The sequence below is a fragment of the Saccoglossus kowalevskii genome, chromosome 6, assembly GCF_978046115.1.
Source record: "Saccoglossus kowalevskii chromosome 6, keSacKowa6.1, whole genome shotgun sequence".
NCBI classification, from domain to species: Eukaryota; Metazoa; Hemichordata; class Enteropneusta; family Harrimaniidae; genus Saccoglossus; species Saccoglossus kowalevskii.
Genome location: NC_140646.1, coordinates 3,776,328 through 3,802,617, shown reverse-complemented (window position 1 = coordinate 3,802,617; position 26,290 = coordinate 3,776,328).

Below are 26,290 nucleotides of genomic sequence, written 5' to 3'. Positions count from 1 at the left end.
ACATGGAATAATGTTTATGTGGCAAAATTAAAGTATGTATGCATTAAATTGCCACAATGACATTATGTCAGGAGGTGACCATACAACCATGGTACATAGTCCCAAACAAGGAATAATGTTTATGTGGCAAAATTGACGTACGTATGCTTTAAATTGCCACAATGACATTATGACAGGAGGTGTCCATACAACCATGGTACGTAGTCCCAAACAAGGAATAATGTTTATGTGGCAAAACTGACGTATGTATGCATTAAATTGCCACAATGACATTATGACAGTAGGTGACCATACAACCATGGTACGTAGTCCCAAACATGGAATAATGTTTATGTGGCAAAATTGACGTATGTATGCACTTAAATTGCCACAATGACATTATGACAGGAGGTGGTCATACAACCATGGTACGTAGTCCCAAACATGGAATAATGTTTATGTGGCAAAATTGACGTATGTATGCATTAAATTGCCACAATGACATTATGACAGGAAGTGACCATACAACCATGGTACATAGTCCCAAACAAGGAATATGGTTTATGTGGCAAAATTGAGCTATGTATGCATTAAATTGCCACAATGACATTATGACTGGAGGTGACCATACAACCATGGTACGCAGTCCCAAACATGAAATAATGTTTATGTGGCAAAATTAAAGTATGTATGCATTAAATTGCCACAATGACATTATGACAGGAGGTGGCCATACAACCATGGTACGTAGTCCCAAACATGGAATAATGTTTATGTGGCAAAATTGAAATATGTATTCATTAAATTGCCACAATGATATTATGACAGGAGGTGGCCATACAACCATGGTACGTAGTCCCAAACATGGAATAATGTTTATGTGGCAAAATGGAAGTATGTATGCATTAAATTGCCACAATGACATTATGACAGGAGGTGGCCATACAACCATGGTACGTAGTCCCAAACATGGAATAATGTTTATGTGGCAAAATGGAAGTATGTATGCATTAAATTGCCACAATGACATTATGACAGGAAGTGACCATACAACGATGGTACGTAGTCCCATACAAGGAATATGGTTTATGTGGCAAAATTGAGCTATGTATGCATTAAATTGCCTCAATGACATTATGACAGGAGGTGACCATACAACCATGGCACGTAGTAAAAAACATGGAATAATGTTTATGTGGCAAAATGGAAGTATGTATGCATTAAATTGCCACAATGACGTTATGACAGGAGGTGACCATACAACCATGGTACGTAGTCCCAAACAAGGAATAATGTTCATGTGGCAAAATTGACGTATGTATGCATTAATTTGCCACAATGACATTATGACAGGAGGTGGCCATACAACCATGGTACGTAGTCCCACACATGGAATAATGTTTATGTGGCAAAATGGAAGTATGTATGCATTAATTTGCCACAATGACATTATGACAGGAGGTGGCCATACAACCATGGTACGTAGTCCCAAACAAGGAATATGGTTTATGTTGCCAAATTGAAATATGTATGCATTAAATTGCCACAATGACATTATGACAGGAAGTGACCATACAACCATGGTACGTAGTCCCAAACAAGGAATATGGTTTATGTGGCAAAATTGAGCTATGTATGCATTAAATTGCCACAATGACATTATGACAGGAGGTGGCCATACAACCATGGTACGTAGTCCCAAACATGGAATAATGTTTATGTGGCAAAATTAAAGTATGTATGCATTAAATTGCCACAATGACATTATGTCAGGAGGTGACCATACAACCATGGTACATAGTCCCAAACAAGGAATAATGTTTATGTGGCAAAATTGACGTATGTATGCTTTAAATTGCCACAATGACATTATGACAGGAGGTGTCCATACAACCATGGTACGTAGTCCCAAACAAGGAATAATGTTTATGTGGCAAAACTGACGTATGTATGCATTAAATTGCCACAATGACATTATGACAGTAGGTGACCATACAACCATGGTACGTAGTCCCAAACATGGAATAATGTTTATGTGGCAAAATTGACGTATGTATGCACTTAAATTGCCACAATGACATTATGACAGGAGGTGGTCATACAACCATGGTACGTAGTCCCAAACATGGAATAATGTTTATGTGGCAAAATTGACGTATGTATGCATTAAATTGCCACAATGACATTATGACAGGAGGTGACCATACAACCATGGTACGTAGTCCCAAACATGGAATAAAGTTTATGTGGCAAAATTGAAATATGTATTCATTAAATTGCCACAATGATATTATGTCAGGAAGTGACCATACAACCATGGTACGTAGTCCCAAACAAGGAATATGGTTTATGTGGCAAAATTGAGCTATGTATGCATTAAATTGCCACAATGACATTATGATAGGAGGTGACCATACAACCATGGCACGTTGTCCCAAACATGGAATAATGTTTATGTGGCAAAATGGAAGTATGTATGCATTAAATTGCCACAATGACATTATGACAGGAGGTGACCATACAACCATGGTACGTAGTCCCAAACAAGGAATAATGTTTATGTGGCAAAATGGAAGTATGTATGCATTAAATTGCCACAATGACATTATGACAGTAGGTGGTCATACAACCATGGTACGTAGTCCCAAACAAGGAATAATGTTTATGTGGCAAAATGGAAGTATGTATGCATTAATTTACCACAATGACATTATGACAGGAGGTGGCCATACAACCATGGTACGTAGTCCCAAACATGGAATAATGTTTATGTGGCAAAATGGAAGTATGTATGCATTAATTTGCCACAATGGCATTATGACAGGTGTTGGCCATACAACCATGGTACGTAGTCCCAAACATGGAATAATGTTTATGTGGCAAAATGGAAGTATGTATGCATTAATTTGCCACAATGACATTATGACAGGAAGTGACCATACAACCATGGTACGTAGTCCCAAACAAGGAATATGGTTTATGTTGCCAAATTGAAATATGTATGCATTAAATTGCCACAATGACATTATGACAGGAAGTGACCATACAACCATGGTACATAGTCCCAAACAAGGAATATGGTTTATGTGGCAAAATTGAGCTATGTATGCATTAAATTGCCACAATGACATTATGACTGGAGGTGACCATACAACCATGGTACGCAGTCCCAAACATGAAATAATGTTTATGTGGCAAAATTAAAGTATGTATGCATTAAATTGCCACAATGACATTATGACAGGAGGTGGCCATACAACCATGGTACGTAGTCCCAAACATGGACTAATGTTTATGTGGCAAAATTGAAATATGTATTCATTAAATTGCCACAATGATATTATGACAGGAGGTGGCCATACAACCATGGTACGTAGTCCCAAACATGGAATAATGTTTATGTGGCAAAATGGAAGTATGTATGCATTAAATTGCCACAATGACATTATGACAGGAGGTGGCCATACAACCATGGTACGTAGTCCCAAACATGGAATAATGTTTATGTGGCAAAATGGAAGTATGTATGCATTAAATTGCCACAATGACATTATGACAGGAAGTGACCATACAACGATGGTACGTAATCCCATACAAGGAATATGGTTTATGTGGCAAAATTGAGCTATGTATGCATTAAATTGCCTCAATGACATTATGACAGGAGGTGACCATACAACCATGGCACGTAGTCCCAAACATGGAATAATGTTTATGTGGCAAAATGGAAGTATGTATGCATTAAATTGCCACAATGACATTATGACAGGAGGTGACCATACAACCATGGTACGTAGTCCCAAACCTGGAATAATATTTATGTGGCAAAATTGACGTATGTATGCATTAATTTGCCACAATGACATTATGACAGGAGGTGGCCATACAACCATGGTACGTAGTCCCAAACAAGGAATAATGTTTATGTGGCAAAATGGAAGTATGTATGCATTAATTTGCCACAATGACATTATGACAGGAGGTGGCCATACAACCATGGTACGTAGTCCCAAACATGGAATAATGTTTATGTGGCAAAATGGAAGTATTTATGCATTAATTTGCCACAATGGCATTATGACAGGAGGTGGCCATACAACCATGGTACGTTGTCCCAAACATGTAATAATGTTTATGTGGCAAAATGGAAGTATGTATGCATTAATTTGCCACAATGACATTATGACAGGCAGTGACCATACAACCATGGTACGTAGTCCCAAACAAGGAATATGGTTTATGTGGCAAAATTGAGCTATGTATGCATTAAATTGCCACAATGGCATTATGACTGGAGGTGACCATACAACCATGGTATGTAGTCCCAAACAAGGAATATGGTTTATGTGGCAAAATTGAGCTATGTATGCATTAAATTGCCACAATGACATTATGACAGGAGGTGACCATACAACCATGACACGTAGTCCCAAACATGGAATAATGTTTATGTGGCAAAATGGAAGTATGTATGCATTAAATTGCCACAATGACATTATGACAGGAGGTGACCATACAACCATGGTACGTAGTGCCAAACAAGGAATAATGTTCATGTGGCAAAATTGACGTATGTATGCATTAAATTGCCACAATGACATTATGACAGGAGGTGACCATACAACCATGGTACGTAGTCCCAAACATGGAATAATGTTTATGTGGCAAAATTGACGTATGTATGCATTAATTTGCCACAATGACATTATGACAGGAGGTGGCCATACAACCATGGTACGTAGTCCCAAACATGGAATAATGTTTATGTGGCAAAATTGACGTATGTATGCATTAATTTGCCACAATGACATTATGACAGGAGGTGGCCATACAACCATGGTACGTAGTCCCAAACATGGAATAATGTTTATGTGGCAAAATGGAAGTATGTATGCATTAATTTGCCACAATGACATTATGACAGGAGGTGGCCATACAACCATGGTACGTAGTCCCAAACATGGAATAATGTTTATGTGGCAAAATGGAAGTATGTATGCATTAATTTGCCACAATGACATTATGACAGGAAGTGACCATACAACCATGGTACGTAGTCCCAAACAAGGAATATGGTTTATGTTGCCAAATTGAAATATGTATGCATTAAATTGCCACAATGACATTATGACAGGAAGTGACCATACAACCATGGTACGTAGTCCCAAACAAGGAATATGGTTTATGTGGCAAAATTGAGCTATGTATGCATTAAATTGCCACAATGACATTATGACAGGAGGTGGCCATACAACCATGGTACGTAGTCCCAAACATGGAATAATGTTTATGTGGCAAAATTAAAGTATGTATGCATTAAATTGCCACAATGACATTATGTCAGGAGGTGACCATACAGCCATGGTACGTTGTCCCAAACATGGAATAATGTTTATGTGGCAAAATGGAAGTATGTATGCATTAAATTGCCACAATGACATTATGACAGGAGGTGACCATACAACCATGGTACGTAGTCCCAAACAAGGAATAATGTTTATGTGGCAAAATGGAAGTATGTATGCATTAAATTGCCACAATGACATTATGACAGTAGGTGGTCATACAACCATGGTACGTAGTCCCAAACAAGGAATAATGTTTATGTGGCAAAATGGAAGTATGTATGCATTAATTTACCACAATGACATTATGACAGGAGGTGGCCATACAACCATGGTACGTAGTCCCAAACATGGAATAATGTTTATGTGGCAAAATGGAAGTATGTATGCATTAATTTGCCACAATGGCATTATGACAGGTGTTGGCCATACAACCATGGTACGTAGTCCCAAACATGGAATAATGTTTATGTGGCAAAATGGAAGTATGTATGCATTAATTTGCCACAATGACATTATGACAGGAAGTGACCATACAACCATGGTACGTAGTCCCAAACAAGGAATATGGTTTATGTTGCCAAATTGAAATATGTATGCATTAAATTGCCACAATGACATTATGACAGGAAGTGACCATACAACCATGGTACATAGTCCCAAACAAGGAATATGGTTTATGTGGCAAAATTGAGCTATGTATGCATTAAATTGCCACAATGACATTATGACTGGAGGTGACCATACAACCATGGTACGCAGTCCCAAACATGAAATAATGTTTATGTGGCAAAATTAAAGTATGTATGCATTAAATTGCCACAATGACATTATGACAGGAGGTGGCCATACAACCATGGTACGTAGTCCCAAACATGGACTAATGTTTATGTGGCAAAATTGAAATATGTATTCATTAAATTGCCACAATGATATTATGACAGGAGGTGGCCATACAACCATGGTACGTAGTCCCAAACATGGAATAATGTTTATGTGGCAAAATGGAAGTATGTATGCATTAAATTGCCACAATGACATTATGACAGGAGGTGGCCATACAACCATGGTACGTAGTCCCAAACATGGAATAATGTTTATGTGGCAAAATGGAAGTATGTATGCATTAAATTGCCACAATGACATTATGACAGGAAGTGACCATACAACGATGGTACGTAATCCCATACAAGGAATATGGTTTATGTGGCAAAATTGAGCTATGTATGCATTAAATTGCCTCAATGACATTATGACAGGAGGTGACCATACAACCATGGCACGTAGTCCCAAACATGGAATAATGTTTATGTGGCAAAATGGAAGTATGTATGCATTAAATTGCCACAATGACATTATGACAGGAGGTGACCATACAACCATGGTACGTAGTCCCAAACCTGGAATAATATTTATGTGGCAAAATTGACGTATGTATGCATTAATTTGCCACAATGACATTATGACAGGAGGTGGCCATACAACCATGGTACGTAGTCCCAAACAAGGAATAATGTTTATGTGGCAAAATGGAAGTATGTATGCATTAATTTGCCACAATGACATTATGACAGGAGGTGGCCATACAACCATGGTACGTAGTCCCAAACATGGAATAATGTTTATGTGGCAAAATGGAAGTATTTATGCATTAATTTGCCACAATGGCATTATGACAGGAGGTGGCCATACAACCATGGTACGTTGTCCCAAACATGTAATAATGTTTATGTGGCAAAATGGAAGTATGTATGCATTAATTTGCCACAATGACATTATGACAGGCAGTGACCATACAACCATGGTACGTAGTCCCAAACAAGGAATATGGTTTATGTGGCAAAATTGAGCTATGTATGCATTAAATTGCCACAATGGCATTATGACTGGAGGTGACCATACAACCATGGTATGTAGTCCCAAACAAGGAATATGGTTTATGTGGCAAAATTGAGCTATGTATGCATTAAATTGCCACAATGACATTATGACAGGAGGTGACCATACAACCATGACACGTAGTCCCAAACATGGAATAATGTTTATGTGGCAAAATGGAAGTATGTATGCATTAAATTGCCACAATGACATTATGACAGGAGGTGACCATACAACCATGGTACGTAGTGCCAAACAAGGAATAATGTTCATGTGGCAAAATTGACGTATGTATGCATTAAATTGCCACAATGACATTATGACAGGAGGTGACCATACAACCATGGTACGTAGTCCCAAACATGGAATAATGTTTATGTGGCAAAATTGACGTATGTATGCATTAATTTGCCACAATGACATTATGACAGGAGGTGGCCATACAACCATGGTACGTAGTCCCAAACATGGAATAATGTTTATGTGGCAAAATTGACGTATGTATGCATTAATTTGCCACAATGACATTATGACAGGAGGTGGCCATACAACCATGGTACGTAGTCCCAAACATGGAATAATGTTTATGTGGCAAAATGGAAGTATGTATGCATTAATTTGCCACAATGACATTATGACAGGAGGTGGCCATACAACCATGGTACGTAGTCCCAAACATGGAATAATGTTTATGTGGCAAAATGGAAGTATGTATGCATTAATTTGCCACAATGACATTATGACAGGAAGTGACCATACAACCATGGTACGTAGTCCCAAACAAGGAATATGGTTTATGTTGCCAAATTGAAATATGTATGCATTAAATTGCCACAATGACATTATGACAGGAAGTGACCATACAACCATGGTACGTAGTCCCAAACAAGGAATATGGTTTATGTGGCAAAATTGAGCTATGTATGCATTAAATTGCCACAATGACATTATGACAGGAGGTGGCCATACAACCATGGTACGTAGTCCCAAACATGGAATAATGTTTATGTGGCAAAATTAAAGTATGTATGCATTAAATTGCCACAATGACATTATGTCAGGAGGTGACCATACAGCCATGGTACGTAGTCCCAAACAAGGAATAATGTTTATGTGGCAAAATTGACGTATGTATGCATTAAATTGCCACAATGACACTATGACAGGAGGTGACCATACAACCATGGTACGTAGTCCCAAACAAGGAATAATGTTTATGTGGCAAAACTGACGTATGTATGCATTAAATTGCCACAATGACATTATGACAGGAAGTGACCATACAACCATGGTACGTAGTCCCAAACAAGGAATATGGTTTATGTTGCCAAATTGAAATATGTATGCATTAAATTGCCACAATGACATTATGACAGGAAGTGACCATACAACCATGGTACATAGTCCCAAACAAGGAATATGGTTTATGTGGCAAAATTGAGCTATGTATGCATTAAATTGCCACAATGACATTATGACTGGAGCTGACCATACAACCATGGTACGTAGTCCCAAACATGAAATAATGTTTATGTGGCAAAATTAAAGTATGTATGCATTAAATTGCCACAATGACATTATGACAGAAGGTGACCATACAACCCTGGCACGTAGTCCCAACAAGGAATATGGTTTATGTGGCGAAATTGAAATATGTATGCATGAAATTGCCACAATGACATTATGACTGGAGGTGGCCATACAACCATGGTACGTAGTCCCATACATGGAATAATGTTTATGTGGCAAAATTAAAGTATGTATGCATTAAATTGCCACAATGACATTATGACTGGAGGTGGCCATACAACCATGGTACGTAGTCCCAAACATGGAATAATGTATATGTGGCAAAATTGAAGTATGTACGCATTAAATTGCCACAATGACATTATGACAGGAGGTGACCATACAACCATGGTACGTAGTCCCAAACAAGGAATAATGTTTATGTGGCAAAATTGACGTATTTATGCATTAAATTGCCACAATGACATTATGACAGGAGGTGACCATACAACCATGGTACATAGTCCCAAACAAGGAATAATGTTTATGTGGCAAAATTGACGTATGTATGCATAAAATTGCCACAATGACATTATGACAGGAGGTGACCATACAACCATGGTACATAGTCCCAAACAAGGAATAATGTTTATGTGGCAAAATTGACGTATGTATGCATTAAATTGCCACAATGACATTATGACAGGAGGTGACCATACAACCATGGTACGTAGTCCCAAACAAGGAATAATGTTTATGTGGCAAAATTGACGTATGTATGCATTAAATTGCCACAATGACATTATGACTGGAGGTGACCATACAACCATGGTACGTAGTCCCAAACATGAAATAATGTTTATGTGGCAAAATTAAAGTATGTATTCATTAAATTGCCACAATGACATTATGACAGAAGGTGACCATACAACCCTGGCACGTAGTCCCAACAAGGAATATGGTTTATGTGGCGAAATTGAAATATGTATGCATTAAATTGCCACAATGACATTATGACTGGAGGTGGCCATACAACCATGGTACGTAGTCCCATACATGGAATAATGTTTATGTGGCAAAATTAAAGTATGTATGCATTAAATTGCCACAATGACATTATGACAGGAGGTGGCCATACAACCATTGTACGTAGTCCCAAACATGGAATAATGTTTATGTGGCAAAATTAAAGTATGTATGCATTAAATTGCCACAATGACATTATGACAGGAGGTGACCATACAACCATGGTACGTATTCCCAAACAAGGAATAATGTTTATGTGGCAAAATTGACGTATGTATGCATTAAATTGCCACAAAGACATTATGACAGGAGGTGACCATACAACCATGGTACGTAGTCCCAAACAAGGAATAATGTTTATGTGGCAAAATTGACGTATGTATGCATTAAATTGCCACAATTACATTATGACAGGAGGTGACCATACAACCATGGTACGTAGTCCCAAACAAGGAATAATGTTTATGTGGCACAATTGACTTATGTATGCATTAAATTGCCACAATGACATTATGACAGGAGGTGACCATACAACCATGGTACGTAGTCCCAAACATGGAATAATGTTTATGTGGCAAAATTGACGTATGTATGCACTTAAATTGCCACAATGACATTATGACAGGAGATGGTCATACAACCATGGTACGTAGTCCCAAACATGGAATAATGTTTATGTGGCAAAATTGACGTATGTATGCATTAAATTGCCACAATGACATTATGACAGGAGGTGACCATACAACCATGGTACGTAGTCCCAAACATGGAATAATGTTTATGTGGCAAAATTGACGTATGTATGCACTTAAATTGCCACAATGACATTATGACAGGAGATGGTCATACAACCATGGTACGTAGTCCCAAACATGGAATAATGTTTATGTTGCAAAATGGAAGTATGTATGCATTAACTTGCCACAATGACATTATGACAGGAAGTGACCATACAACCATGGTACATAGTCCCAAACAAGGAATATGGTTTATGTGGCAAAATTGAGCTATGTATGCATTAAATTGCCACAATGACATTATGACTGGAGGTGACCATACAACCATGGTACGTAGTTCCAAACATGAAATAATGTTTATGTGGCAAAATTAAAGTATGTATGCATTAAATTGCCACAATGACATTATGACAGAAGGTGACCATACAACCCTGGCACGTAGTCCCAACAAGGAATATGGTTTATGTGGCGAAATTGAAATATGTATGCATTAAATTGCCACAATGACATTATGACTGGAGGTGGCCATACAACCATGGTACGTAGTCCCATACATGGAATAATGTTTATGTGGCAAAATTAAAGTATGTATGCATTAAATTGCCACAATGACATTATGACAGGAGGTGGCCATACAACCATTGTACGTAGTCCCAAACATGGAATAATGTTTATGTGGCAAAATTAAAGTATGTATGCATTAAATTGCCACAATGACATTATGACAGGAGGTGACCATACAACCATGGTACGTATTCCCAAACAAGGAATAATGTTTATGTGGCAAAATTGACGTATGTATGCATTAAATTGCCACAATGACATTATGACAGGAGGTGACCATACAACCATGGTACGTAGTCCCAAACAAGGAATAATGTTTATGTGGCAAAATTGACGTATGTATGCATTAAATTGCCACAATTACATTATGACAGGAGGTGACCATACAACCATGGTACGTAGTCCCAAACAAGGAATAATGTTTATGTGGCACAATTGACTTATGTATGCATTAAATTGCCACAATGACATTATGACAGGAGGTGACCATACAACCATGGTACGTAGTCCCAAACATGGAATAATGTTTATGTGGCAAAATTGACGTATGTATGCACTTAAATTGCCACAATGACATTATGACAGGAGATGGTCATACAACCATGGTACGTAGTCCCAAACATGGAATAATGTTTATGTGGCAAAATTGACGTATGTATGCATTAAATTGCCACAATGACATTATGACAGGAGGTGACCATACAACCATGGTACGTAGTCCCAAACATGGAATAATGTTTATGTGGCAAAATTGAAATATGTATTCATTAAATTGCCACAATGATATTATGTCAGGAAGTGACCATACAACCATGGTACGTAGTCCCAAACAAGGAATATGGTTTATGTGGCAAAATTGAGCAATGTATGCATTAAATTGCCACAATGACATTATGACAGGAGGTGACCATACAACCATGGTACGTAGTCCCAAACATGGAATATGGTTTATGTGGCAAAATGTAAATATGTATGCATTAAATTGCCACAATGACATTGTGACAGGAGGTGACCATACAACCATGGTACATAGTCCCAAACAAGGAATAATGTTTATGTGGCAAAATTGACGTATGTATGCATAAAATTGCCACAATGACATTATGACAGGAGGTGACCATACAACCATGGTACATAGTCCCAAACAAGGAATAATGTTTATGTGGCAAAATTGACGTATGTATGCATTAAATTGCCACAATGACATTATGACAGGAGGTGACCATACAACCATGGTACGTAGTCCCAAACAAGGAATAATGTTTATGTGGCAAAATTGACGTATGTATGCATTAAATTGCCACAATGACATTATGACAGGAGGTGACCATACAACCATGGTACGTAGTCCCAAACAAGGAATAATGTTTATGTGGCAAAATTGACGTATGTATGCATTAAATTGCCACAATGACATTATGACAGGAGGTGGCCATACAACCATGGTACGTAGTCCCAAACATGGAATAATGTTTATGTGGCAAAATGGAAGTATGTATGCATTAACTTGCCACAATGACATTATGACAGGAAGTGACCATACAACCATGGTACATAGTCCCAAACAAGGAATATGGTTTATGTGGCAAAATTGAGCTATGTATGCATTAAATTGCCACAATGACATTATGACTGGAGGTGACCATACAACCATGGTACGTAGTCCCAAACATGAAATAATGTTTATGTGGCAAAATTAAAGTATGTATGCATTAAATTGCCACAATGACATTATGACAGAAGGTGACCATACAACCCTGGCACGTAGGCCCAACAAGGAATATGGTTTATGTGGCGAAATTGAAATATGTATGCATTAAATTGCCACAATGACATTATGACTGGAGGTGGCCATACAACCATGGTACGTAGTCCCATACATGGAATAATGTTTATGTGGCAAAATTAAAGTATGTATGCATTAAATTGCCACAATGACATTATGACAGGAGGTGGCCATACAACCATTGTACGTAGTCCCAAACATGGAATAATGTTTATGTGGCAAAATTAAAGTATGTATGCATTAAATTGCCACAATGACATTATGACAGGAGGTGACCATACAACCATGGTACGTATTCCCAAACAAGGAATAATGTTTATGTGGCAAAATTGACGTATGTATGCATTAAATTGCCACAATTACATTATGACAGGAGGTGACCATACAACCATGGTACGTAGTCCCAAACAAGGAATAATGGTTATGTGGCACAATTGACTTATGTATGCATTAAATTGCCACAATGACATTATGACAGGAGGTGACCATACAACCATGGTACGTAGTCCCAAACATGGAATAATGTTTATGTGGCAAAATTGACGTATGTATGCACTTAAATTGCCACAATGACATTATGACAGGAGATGGTCATACAACCATGGTACGTAGTCCCAAACATGGAATAATGTTTATGTGGCAAAATTGACGTATGTATGCATTAAATTGCCACAATGACATTATGACAGGAGGTGACCATACAACCATGGTACGTAGTCCCAAACATGGAATAATGTTTATGTGGCAAAATTGAAATATGTATTCATTAAATTGCCACAATGATATTATGTCAGGAAGTGACCATACAACCATGGTACGTAGTCCCAAACAAGGAATATGGTTTATGTGGCAAAATTGAGCAATGTATGCATTAAATTGCCACAATGACATTATGACAGGAGGTGACCATACAACCATGGTACGTAGTCCCAAACATGGAATATGGTTTATGTGGCAAAATGTAAATATGTATGCATTAAATTGCCACAATGACATTATGACAGGAAGGGACCATACAACCATGGCACATTGTCCCAAACATGGAATAATGTTTATGTGGCAAAATTGAAGTATGTATGCATTAAATTTCCACAATGACATTATGACAGGAGGTGACCATACAACCATGGTACGTAGTCCCAAACAAGGAATAATGTATATGTGGCAAAATTGACGTATGTATGCATTAAATTGCCACAATGACATTATGACAGGAGGTGACCATACAACCATGGTACGTAGTCCCAAACATGGAATAATGTTTATGTGACAAAATTGACGTATGTATGCATTAAATTGCCACAATGACATTATGACAGGAGGTGACCATACAACCATGGTACGTAGTCCCAAACATGGAATAATGTTTATGTCGCAAAATGGAAGTATGTATGCATTAATTTGCCACAATGACATTATGACAGGAGATGGTCATACAACCATGGTACGTAGTCCCAAACATGGAATAATGTCTATGTGGCAAAATTGACGTATGTATGCATTAAATTGCCACAATGACATTATGACAGGAGGTGACCATACAACCATGGTACGTAGTCCCAAACATGGAATAATGTTTATGTGGCAAAATTGAAATATGTATTCATTAAATTGCCACAATGATATTATGTCAGGAAGTGACCATACAACCATGGTACGCAGTCCCAAACAAGGAATATGGTTTACGTGGCAAAATTGAGCAATGTATGCATTAAATTGCCACAATGACATTATGACAGGAGGTGACCATACAACCATGGTACGTAGTCCCAAACATGGAATATGGTTTATGTGGCAAAATTTAAATATGTATGCATTAAATTGCCACAATGACATTATGACAGGAGGTGACCATACAACCATGGTACGTAGTCCCAAACATGGAATAATGTTTATGTGGCAAAATTAAAGTATGTATGCATTAAATTGCCACAATGACATTATGTCAGGAGGTGACCATACAGCCATGGTACGTAGTCCCAAACAAGGAATAATGTTTATGTGGCAAAATTGACGTATGTATGCATTAAATTGCCACAATGACACTATGACAGGAGGTGACCATACAACCATGGTACGTAGTCCCAAACAAGGAATAATGTTTATGTGGCAAAACTGACGTATGTATGCATTAAATTGCCACAATGACATTATGACAGGAAGTGACCATACAACCATGGTACGTAGTCCCAAACAAGGAATATGGTTTATGTTGCCAAATTGAAATATGTATGCATTAAATTGCCACAATGACATTATGACAGGAAGTGACCATACAACCATGGTACATAGTCCCAAACAAGGAATATGGTTTATGTGGCAAAATTGAGCTATGTATGCATTAAATTGCCACAATGACATTATGACTGGAGCTGACCATACAACCATGGTACGTAGTCCCAAACATGAAATAATGTTTATGTGGCAAAATTAAAGTATGTATGCATTAAATTGCCACAATGACATTATGACAGAAGGTGACCATACAACCCTGGCACGTAGTCCCAACAAGGAATATGGTTTATGTGGCGAAATTGAAATATGTATGCATGAAATTGCCACAATGACATTATGACTGGAGGTGGCCATACAACCATGGTACGTAGTCCCATACATGGAATAATGTTTATGTGGCAAAATTAAAGTATGTATGCATTAAATTGCCACAATGACATTATGACTGGAGGTGGCCATACAACCATGGTACGTAGTCCCAAACATGGAATAATGTATATGTGGCAAAATTGAAGTATGTACGCACTTAAATTGCCACAATGACATTATGACAGGAGATGGTCATACAACCATGGTACGTAGTCCCAAACAAGGAATAATGTTTATGTGGCACAATTGACTTATGTATGCATTAAATTGCCACAATGACATTATGACAGGAGGTGACCATACAACCATGGTACGTAGTCCCAAACATGGAATAATGTTTATGTGGCAAAATTGACGTATGTATGCACTTAAATTGCCACAATGACATTATGACAGGAGATGGTCATACAACCATGGTACGTAGTCCCAAACATGGAATAATGTTTATGTGGCAAAATTGACGTATGTATGCATTAAATTGCCACAATGACATTATGACAGGAGGTGACCATACAACCATGGTACGTAGTCCCAAACATGGAATAATGTTTATGTGGCAAAATTGACGTATGTATGCACTTAAATTGCCACAATGACATTATGACAGGAGATGGTCATACAACCATGGTACGTAGTCCCAAACATGGAATAATGTTTATGTTGCAAAATGGAAGTATGTATGCATTAACTTGCCACAATGACATTATGACAGGAAGTGACCATACAACCATGGTACATAGTCCCAAACAAGGAATATGGTTTATGTGGCAAAATTGAGCTATGTATGCATTAAATTGCCACAATGACATTATGACTGGAGGTGACCATACAACCATGGTACGTAGTTCCAAACATGAAATAATGTTTATGTGGCAAAATTAAAGTATGTATGCATTAAATTGCCACAATGACATTATGACAGAAGGTGACCATACAACCCTGGCACGTAGTCCCAACAAGGAATATGGTTTATGTGGCGAAATTGAAATATGTATGCAATAAATTGCCACAATGACATTATGACTGGAGGTGGCCATACAACCATGGTACGTAGTCCCATACATGGAATAATGTTTATGTGGCAAAATTAAAGTATGTATGCATTAAATTGCCACAATGACATTATGACAGGAGGTGGCCATACAACCATTGTACGTAGTCCCAAACATGGAATAATGTTTATGTGGCAAAATTAAAGTATGTATGCATTAAATTGCCACAATGACATTATGACAGGAGGTGACCATACAACCATGGTACGTATTCCCAAACAAGGAATAATGTTTATGTGGCAAAATTGACGTATGTATGCATTAAATTGCCACAATGACATTATGACAGGAGGTGACCATACAACCATGGTACGTAGTCCCAAACAAGGAATAATGTTTATGTGGCAAAATTGACGTATGTATGCATTAAATTGCCACAATTACATTATGACAGGAGGTGACCATACAACCATGGTACGTAGTCCCAAACAAGGAATAATGTTTATGTGGCACAATTGACTTATGTATGCATTAAATTGCCACAATGACATTATGACAGGAGGTGACCATACAACCATGGTACGTAGTCCCAAACATGGAATAATGTTTATGTGGCAAAATTGACGTATGTATGCACTTAAATTGCCACAATGACATTATGACAGGAGATGGTCATACAACCATGGTACGTAGTCCCAAACATGGAATAATGTTTATGTGGCAAAATTGACGTATGTATGCATTAAATTGCCACAATGACATTATGACAGGAGGTGACCATACAACCATGGTACGTAGTCCCAAACATGGAATAATGTTTATGTGGCAAAATTGAAATATGTATTCATTAAATTGCCACAATGATATTATGTCAGGAAGTGACCATACAACCATGGTACGTAGTCCCAAACAAGGAATATGGTTTATGTGGCAAAATTGAGCAATGTATGCATTAAATTGCCACAATGACATTATGACAGGAGGTGACCATACAACCATGGTACGTAGTCCCAAACATGGAATATGGTTTATGTGGCAAAATGTAAATATGTATGCATTAAATTGCCACAATGACATTGTGACAGGAGGTGACCATACAACCATGGTACATAGTCCCAAACAAGGAATAATGTTTATGTGGCAAAATTGACGTATGTATGCATAAAATTGCCACAATGACATTATGACAGGAGGTGACCATACAACCATGGTACATAGTCCCAAACAAGGAATAATGTTTATGTGGCAAAATTGACGTATGTATGCATTAAATTGCCACAATGACATTATGACAGGAGGTGACCATACAACCATGGTACGTAGTCCCAAACAAGGAATAATGTTTATGTGGCAAAATTGACGTATGTATGCATTAAATTGCCACAATGACATTATGACAGGAGGTGACCATACAACCATGGTACGTAGTCCCAAACAAGGAATAATGTTTATGTGGCAAAATTGACGTATGTATGCATTAAATTGCCACAATGACATTATGACAGGAGGTGGCCATACAACCATGGTACGTAGTCCCAAACATGGAATAATGTTTATGTGGCAAAATGGAAGTATGTATGCATTAACTTGCCAGAATGACATTATGACAGGAAGTGACCATACAACCATGGTACATAGTCCCAAACAAGGAATATGGTTTATGTGGCAAAATTGAGCTATGTATGCATTAAATTGCCACAATGACATTATGACTGGAGGTGACCATACAACCATGGTACGTAGTCCCAAACATGAAATAATGTTTATGTGGCAAAATTAAAGTATGTATGCATTAAATTGCCACAATGACATTATGACAGAAGGTGACCATACAACCCTGGCACGTAGTCCCAACAAGGAATATGGTTTATGTGGCGAAATTGAAATATGTATGCATTAAATTGCCACAATGACATTATGACTGGAGGTGGCCATACAACCATGGTACGTAGTCCCATACATGGAATAATGTTTATGTGGCAAAATTAAAGTATGTATGCATTAAATTGCCACAATGACATTATGACAGGAGGTGGCCATACAACCATTGTACGTAGTCCCAAACATGGAATAATGTTTATGTGGCAAAATTAAAGTATGTATGCATTAAATTGCCACAATGACATTATGACAGGAGGTGACCATACAACCATGGTACGTATTCCCAAACAAGGAATAATGTTTATGTGGCAAAATTGACGTATGTATGCATTAAATTGCCACAATTACATTATGACAGGAGGTGACCATACAACCATGGTACGTAGTCCCAAACAAGGAATAATGGTTATGTGGCACAATTGACTTATGTATGCATTAAATTGCCACAATGACATTATGACAGGAGGTGACCATACAACCATGGTACGTAGTCCCAAACATGGAATAATGTTTATGTGGCAAAATTGACGTATGTATGCACTTAAATTGCCACAATGACATTATGACAGGAGATGGTCATACAACCATGGTACGTAGTCCCAAACATGGAATAATGTTTATGTGGCAAAATTGACGTATGTATGCATTAAATTGCCACAATGACATTATGACAGGAGGTGACCATACAACCATGGTACGTAGTCCCAAACATGGAATAATGTTTATGTGGCAAAATTGAAATATGTATTCATTAAATTGCCACAATGATATTATGTCAGGAAGTGACCATACAACCATGGTACGTAGTCCCAAACAAGGAATATGGTTTATGTGGCAAAATTGAGCAATGTATGCATTAAATTGCCACAATGACATTATGACAGGAGGTGACCATACAACCATGGTACGTAGTCCCAAACATGGAATATGGTTTATGTGGCAAAATGTAAATATGTATGCATTAAATTGCCACAATGACATTATGACAGGAAGGGACCATACAACCATGGCACATTGTCCCAAACATGGAATAATGTTTATGTGGCAAAATTGAAGTATGTATGCATTAAATTGCCACAATGACATTATGACAGAAGGTGACCATACAACCCTGGCACGTAGTCCCAACAAGGAATATGGTTTATGTGGCGAAATTGAAATATGTATGCATTAAATTGCCACAATGACATTATGACTGGAGGTGGCCATACAACCATGGTACGTAGTCCCATACATGGAATAATGTTTATGTGGCAAAATTAAAGTATGTATGCATTAAATTGCCACAATGACATTATGACAGGAGGTGGCCATACAACCATTGTACGTAGTCCCAAACATGGAATAATGTTTATGTGGCAAAATTAAAGTATGTATGCATTAAATTGCCACAATGACATTATGACAGGAGGTGACCATACAACCATGGTACGTATTCCCAAACAAGGAATAATGTTTATGTGGCAAAATTGACGTATGTATGCATTAAATTGCCACAATTACATTATGACAGGAGGTGACCATACAACCATGGTACGTAGTCCCAAACAAGGAATAATGGTTATGTGGCACAATTGACTTATGTATGCATTAAATTGCCACAATGACATTATGACAGGAGGTGACCATACAACCATGGTACGTAGTCCCAAACATGGAATAATGTTTATGTGGCAAAATTGACGTATGTATGCACTTAAATTGCCACAATGACATTATGACAGGAGATGGTCATACAACCATGGTACGTAGTCCCAAACATGGAATAATGTTTATGTGGCAAAATTGACGTATGTATGCATTAAATTGCCACAATGACATTATGACAGGAGGTGACCATACAACCATGGTACGTAGTCCCAAACATGGAATAATGTTTATGTGGCAAAATTGAAATATGTATTCATTAAATTGCCACAATGATATTATGTCAGGAAGTGACCATACAACCATGGTACGTAGTCCCAAACAAGGAATATGGTTTATGTGGCAAAATTGAGCAATGTATGCATTAAATTGCCACAATGACATTATGACAGGAGGTGACCATACAACCATGGTACGTAGTCCCAAACATGGAATATGGTTTATGTGGCAAAATGTAAATATGTATGCATTAAATTGCCACAATGACATTATGACAGGAAGGGACCATACAACCATGGCACATTGTCCCAAACATGGAATAATGTTTATGTGGCAAAATTGAAGTATGTATGCATTAAATTTCCACAATGACATTATGACAGGAGGTGACCATACAACCATGGTACGTAGTCCCAAACAAGGAATAATGTTTATGTGGCAAAATTGACGTATGTATGCATTAAATTGCCACAATGACATTATGACAGGAGGTGACCATACAACCATGGTACGTAGTCCCAAACATGGAATAATGTTTATGTGACAAAATTGACGTATGTATGCATTAAATTGCCACAATGACATTATGACAGGAGGTGACCATACAACCATGGTACGTAGTCCCAAACATGGAATAATGTTTATGTCGCAAAATGGAAGTATGTATGCATTAATTTGCCACAATGACATTATGACAGGAGATGGTCATACAACCATGGTACGTAGTCCCAAACATGGAATAATGTCTATGTGGCAAAATTGACGTATGTATGCATTAAATTGCCACAATGACATTATGACAGGAGGTGACCATACAACCATGGTACGTAGTCCCAAACATGGAATAATGTTTATGTGGCAAAATTGAAATATGTATTCATTAAATTGCCACAATGATATTATGTCAGGAAGTGACCATACAACCATGGTACGCAGTCCCAAACAAGGAATATGGTTTACGTGGCAAAATTGAGCAATGTATGCATTAAATTGCCACAATGACATTATGACAGGAGGTGACCATACAACCATGGTACGTAGTCCCAAACATGGAATATGGTTTATGTGGCAAAATTTAAATATGTATGCATTAAATTGCCACAATGACATGAGGTGACCATACAACCATGGTACGTAGTCCCAAACATGGAATAATGTTTATGTGGCAAAATTAAAGTATGTATGCATTAAATTGCCACAATGACATTATGTCAGGAGGTGACCATACAGCCATGGTACGTAGTCCCAAACAAGGAATAATGTTTATGTGGCAAAATTGACGTATGTATGCATTAAATTGCCACAATGACACTATGACAGGAGGTGACCATACAACCATGGTACGTAGTCCCAAACAAGGAATAATGTTTATGTGGCAAAACTGACGTATGTATGCATTAAATTGCCACAATGACATTATGACAGGAAGTGACCATACAACCATGGTACGTAGTCCCAAACAAGGAATATGGTTCATGTTGCCAAATTGAAATATGTATGCATTAAATTGCCACAATGACATTATGACAGGAAGTGACCATACAACCATGGTACATAGTCCCAAACAAGGAATATGGTTTATGTGGCAAAATTGAGCTATGTATGCATTAAATTGCCACAATGACATTATGACTGGAGCTGACCATACAACCATGGTACGTAGTCCCAAACATGAAATAATGTTTATGTGGCAAAATTAAAGTATGTATGCATTAAATTGCCACAATGACATTATGACAGAAGGTGACCATACAACCCTGGCACGTAGTCCCAACAAGGAATATGGTTTATGTGGCGAAATTGAAATATGTATGCATGAAATTGCCACAATGACATTATGACTGGAGGTGGCCATACAACCATGGTACGTAGTCCCATACATGGAATAATGTTTATGTGGCAAAATTAAAGTATGTATGCATTAAATTGCCACAATGACATTATGACTGGAGGTGGCCATACAACCATGGTACGTAGTCCCAAACATGGAATAATGTATATGTGGCAAAATTGAAGTATGTACGCATTAAATTGCCACAATGACATTATGACAGGAGGTGACCATACAACCATGGTACGTAGTCCCAAACAAGGAATAATGTTTATGTGGCAAAATTGACGTATTTATGCATTAAATTGCCACAATGACATTATGACAGGAGGTGACCATACAACCATGGTACATAGTCCCAAACAAGGAATAATGTTTATGTGGCAAAATTGACGTATGTATGCATAAAATTGCCACAATGACATTATGACAGGAGGTGACCATACAACCATGGTACATAGTCCCAAACAAGGAATAATGTTTATGTGGCAAAATTGACGTATGTATGCATTAAATTGCCACAATGACATTATGACAGGAGGTGACCATACAACCATGGTACGTAGTCCCAAACAAGGAATAATGTTTATGTGGCAAAATTGACGTATGTATGCATTAAATTGCCACAATGACATTATGACTGGAGGTGACCATACAACCATGGTACGTAGTCCCAAACATGAAATAATGTTTATGTGGCAAAATTAAAGTATGTATGCATTAAATTGCCACAATGACATTATGACAGAAGGTGACCATACAACCCTGGCACGTAGTCCCAACAAGGAATATGGTTTATGTGGCGAAATTGAAATATGTATGCATTAAATTGCCACAATGACATTATGACTGGAGGTGGCCATACAACCATGGTACGTAGTCCCATACATGGAATAATGTTTATGTGGCAAAATTAAAGTATGTATGCATTAAATTGCCACAATGACATTATGACAGGAGGTGGCCATACAACCATTGTACGTAGTCCCAAACATGGAATAATGTTTATGTGGCAAAATTAAAGTATGTATGCATTAAATTGCCACAATGACATTATGACAGGAGGTGACCATACAACCATGGTACGTATTCCCAAACAAGGAATAATGTTTATGTGGCAAAATTGACGTATGTATGCATTAAATTGCCACAATGACATTATGACAGGAGGTGACCATACAACCATGGTACGTAGTCCCAAACAAGGAATAATGTTTATGTGGCAAAATTGACGTATGTATGCATTAAATTGCCACAATTACATTATGACAGGAGGTGACCATACAACCATGGTACGTAGTCCCAAACAAGGAATAATGTTTATGTGGCACAATTGACTTATGTATGCATTAAATTGCCACAATGACATTATGACAGGAGGTGACCATACAACCATGGTACGTAGTCCCAAACATGGAATAATGTTTATGTGGCAAAATTGACGTATGTATGCACTTAAATTGCCACAATGACATTATGACAGGAGATGGTCATACAACCATGGTACGTAGTCCCAAACATGGAATAATGTTTATGTGGCAAAATTGACGTATGTATGCATTAAATTGCCACAATGACATTATGACAGGAGGTGACCATACAACCATGGTACGTAGTCCCAAACATGGAATAATGTTTATGTGGCAAAATTGACGTATGTATGCACTTAAATTGCCACAATGACATTATGACAGGAGATGGTCATACAACCATGGTACGTAGTCCCAAACATGGAATAATGTTTATGTTGCAAAATGGAAGTATGTATGCATTAACTTGCCACAATGACATTATGACAGGAAGTGACCATACAACCATGGTACATAGTCCCAAACAAGGAATATGGTTTATGTGGCAAAATTGAGCTATGTATGCATTAAATTGCCACAATGACATTATGACTGGAGGTGACCATACAACCATGGTACGTAGTTCCAAACATGAAATAATGTTTATGTGGCAAAATTAAAGTATGTATGCATTAAATTGCCACAATGACATTATGACAGAAGGTGACCATACAACCCTGGCACGTAGTCCCAACAAGGAATATGGTTTATGTGGCGAAATTGAAATATGTATGCATTAAATTGCCACAATGACATTATGACTGGAGGTGGCCATACAACCATGGTACGTAGTCCCATACATGGAATAATGTTTATGTGGCAAAATTAAAGTATGTATGCATTAAATTGCCACAATGACATTATGACAGGAGGTGGCCATACAACCATTGTACGTAGTCCCAAACATGGAATAATGTTTATGTGGCAAAATTAAAGTATGTATGCATTAAATTGCCACAATGACATTATGACAGGAGGTGACCATACAACCATGGTACGTATTCCCAAACAAGGAATAATGTTTATGTGGCAAAATTGACGTATGTATGCATTAAATTGCCACAATGACATTATGACAGGAGGTGACCATACAACCATGGTACGTAGTCCCAAACAAGGAATAATGTTTATGTGGCAAAATTGACGTATGTATGCATTAAATTGCCACAATTACATTATGACAGGAGGTGACCATACAACCATGGTACGTAGTCCCAAACAAGGAATAATGTTTATGTGGCACAATTGACATATGTATGCATTAAATTGCCACAATGACATTATGACAGGAGGTGACCATACAACCATGGTACGTAGTCCCAAACATGGAATAATGTTTATGTGGCAAAATTGACGTATGTATGCACTTAAATTGCCACAATGACATTATGACAGGAGATGGTCATACAACCATGGTACGTAGTCCCAAACATGGAATAATGTTTATGTGGCAAAATTGACGTATGTATGCATTAAATTGCCACAATGACATTATGACAGGAGGTGACCATACAACCATGGTACGTAGTCCCAAACATGGAATAATGTTTATGTGGCAAAATTGAAATATGTATTCATTAAATTGCCACAATGATATTATGTCAGGAAGTGACCATACAACCATGGTACGTAGTCCCAAACAAGGAATATGGTTTATGTGGCAAAATTGAGCAATGTATGCATTAAATTGCCACAATGACATTATGACAGGAGGTGACCATACAACCATGGTACGTAGTCCCAAACATGGAATATGGTTTATGTGGCAAAATGTAAATATGTATGCATTAAATTGCCACAATGACATTGTGACAGGAGGTGACCATACAACCATGGTACATAGTCCCAAACAAGGAATAATGTTTATGTGGCAAAATTGACGTATGTATGCATAAAATTGCCACAATGACATTATGACAGGAGGTGACCATACAACCATGGTACATAGTCCCAAACAAGGAATAATGTTTATGTGGCAAAATTGACGTATGTATGCATTAAATTGCCACAATGACATTATGACAGGAGGTGACCATACAACCATGGTACGTAGTCCCAAACAAGGAATAATGTTTATGTGGCAAAATTGACGTATGTATGCATTAAATTGCCACAATGACATTATGACAGGAGGTGACCATACAACCATGGTACGTAGTCCCAAACAAGGAATAATGTTTATGTGGCAAAATTGACGTATGTATGCATTAAATTGCCACAATGACATTATGACAGGAGGTGGCCATACAACCATGGTACGTAGTCCCAAACATGGAATAATGTTTATGTGGCAAAATGGAAGTATGTATGCATTAACTTGCCACAATGACATTATGACAGGAAGTGACCATACAACCATGGTACATAGTCCCAAACAAGGAATATGGTTTATGTGGCAAAATTGAGCTATGTATGCATTAAATTGCCACAATGACATTATGACTGGAGGTGACCATACAACCATGGTACGTAGTCCCAAACATGAAATAATGTTTATGTGGCAAAATTAAAGTATGTATGCATTAAATTGCCACAATGACATTATGACAGAAGGTGACCATACAACCCTGGCACGTAGTCCCAACAAGGAATATGGTTTATGTGGCGAAATTGAAATATGTATGCATTAAATTGCCACAATGACATTATGACTGGAGGTGGCCATACAACCATGGTACGTAGTCCCATACATGGAATAATGTTTATGTGGCAAAATTAAAGTATGTATGCATTAAATTGCCACAATGACATTATGACAGGAGGTGGCCATACAACCATTGTACGTAGTCCCAAACATGGAATAATGTTTATGTGGCAAAATTAAAGTATGTATGCATTAAATTGCCACAATGACATTATGACAGGAGGTGACCATACAACCATGGTACGTATTCCCAAACAAGGAATAATGTTTATGTGGCAAAATTGACGTATGTATGCATT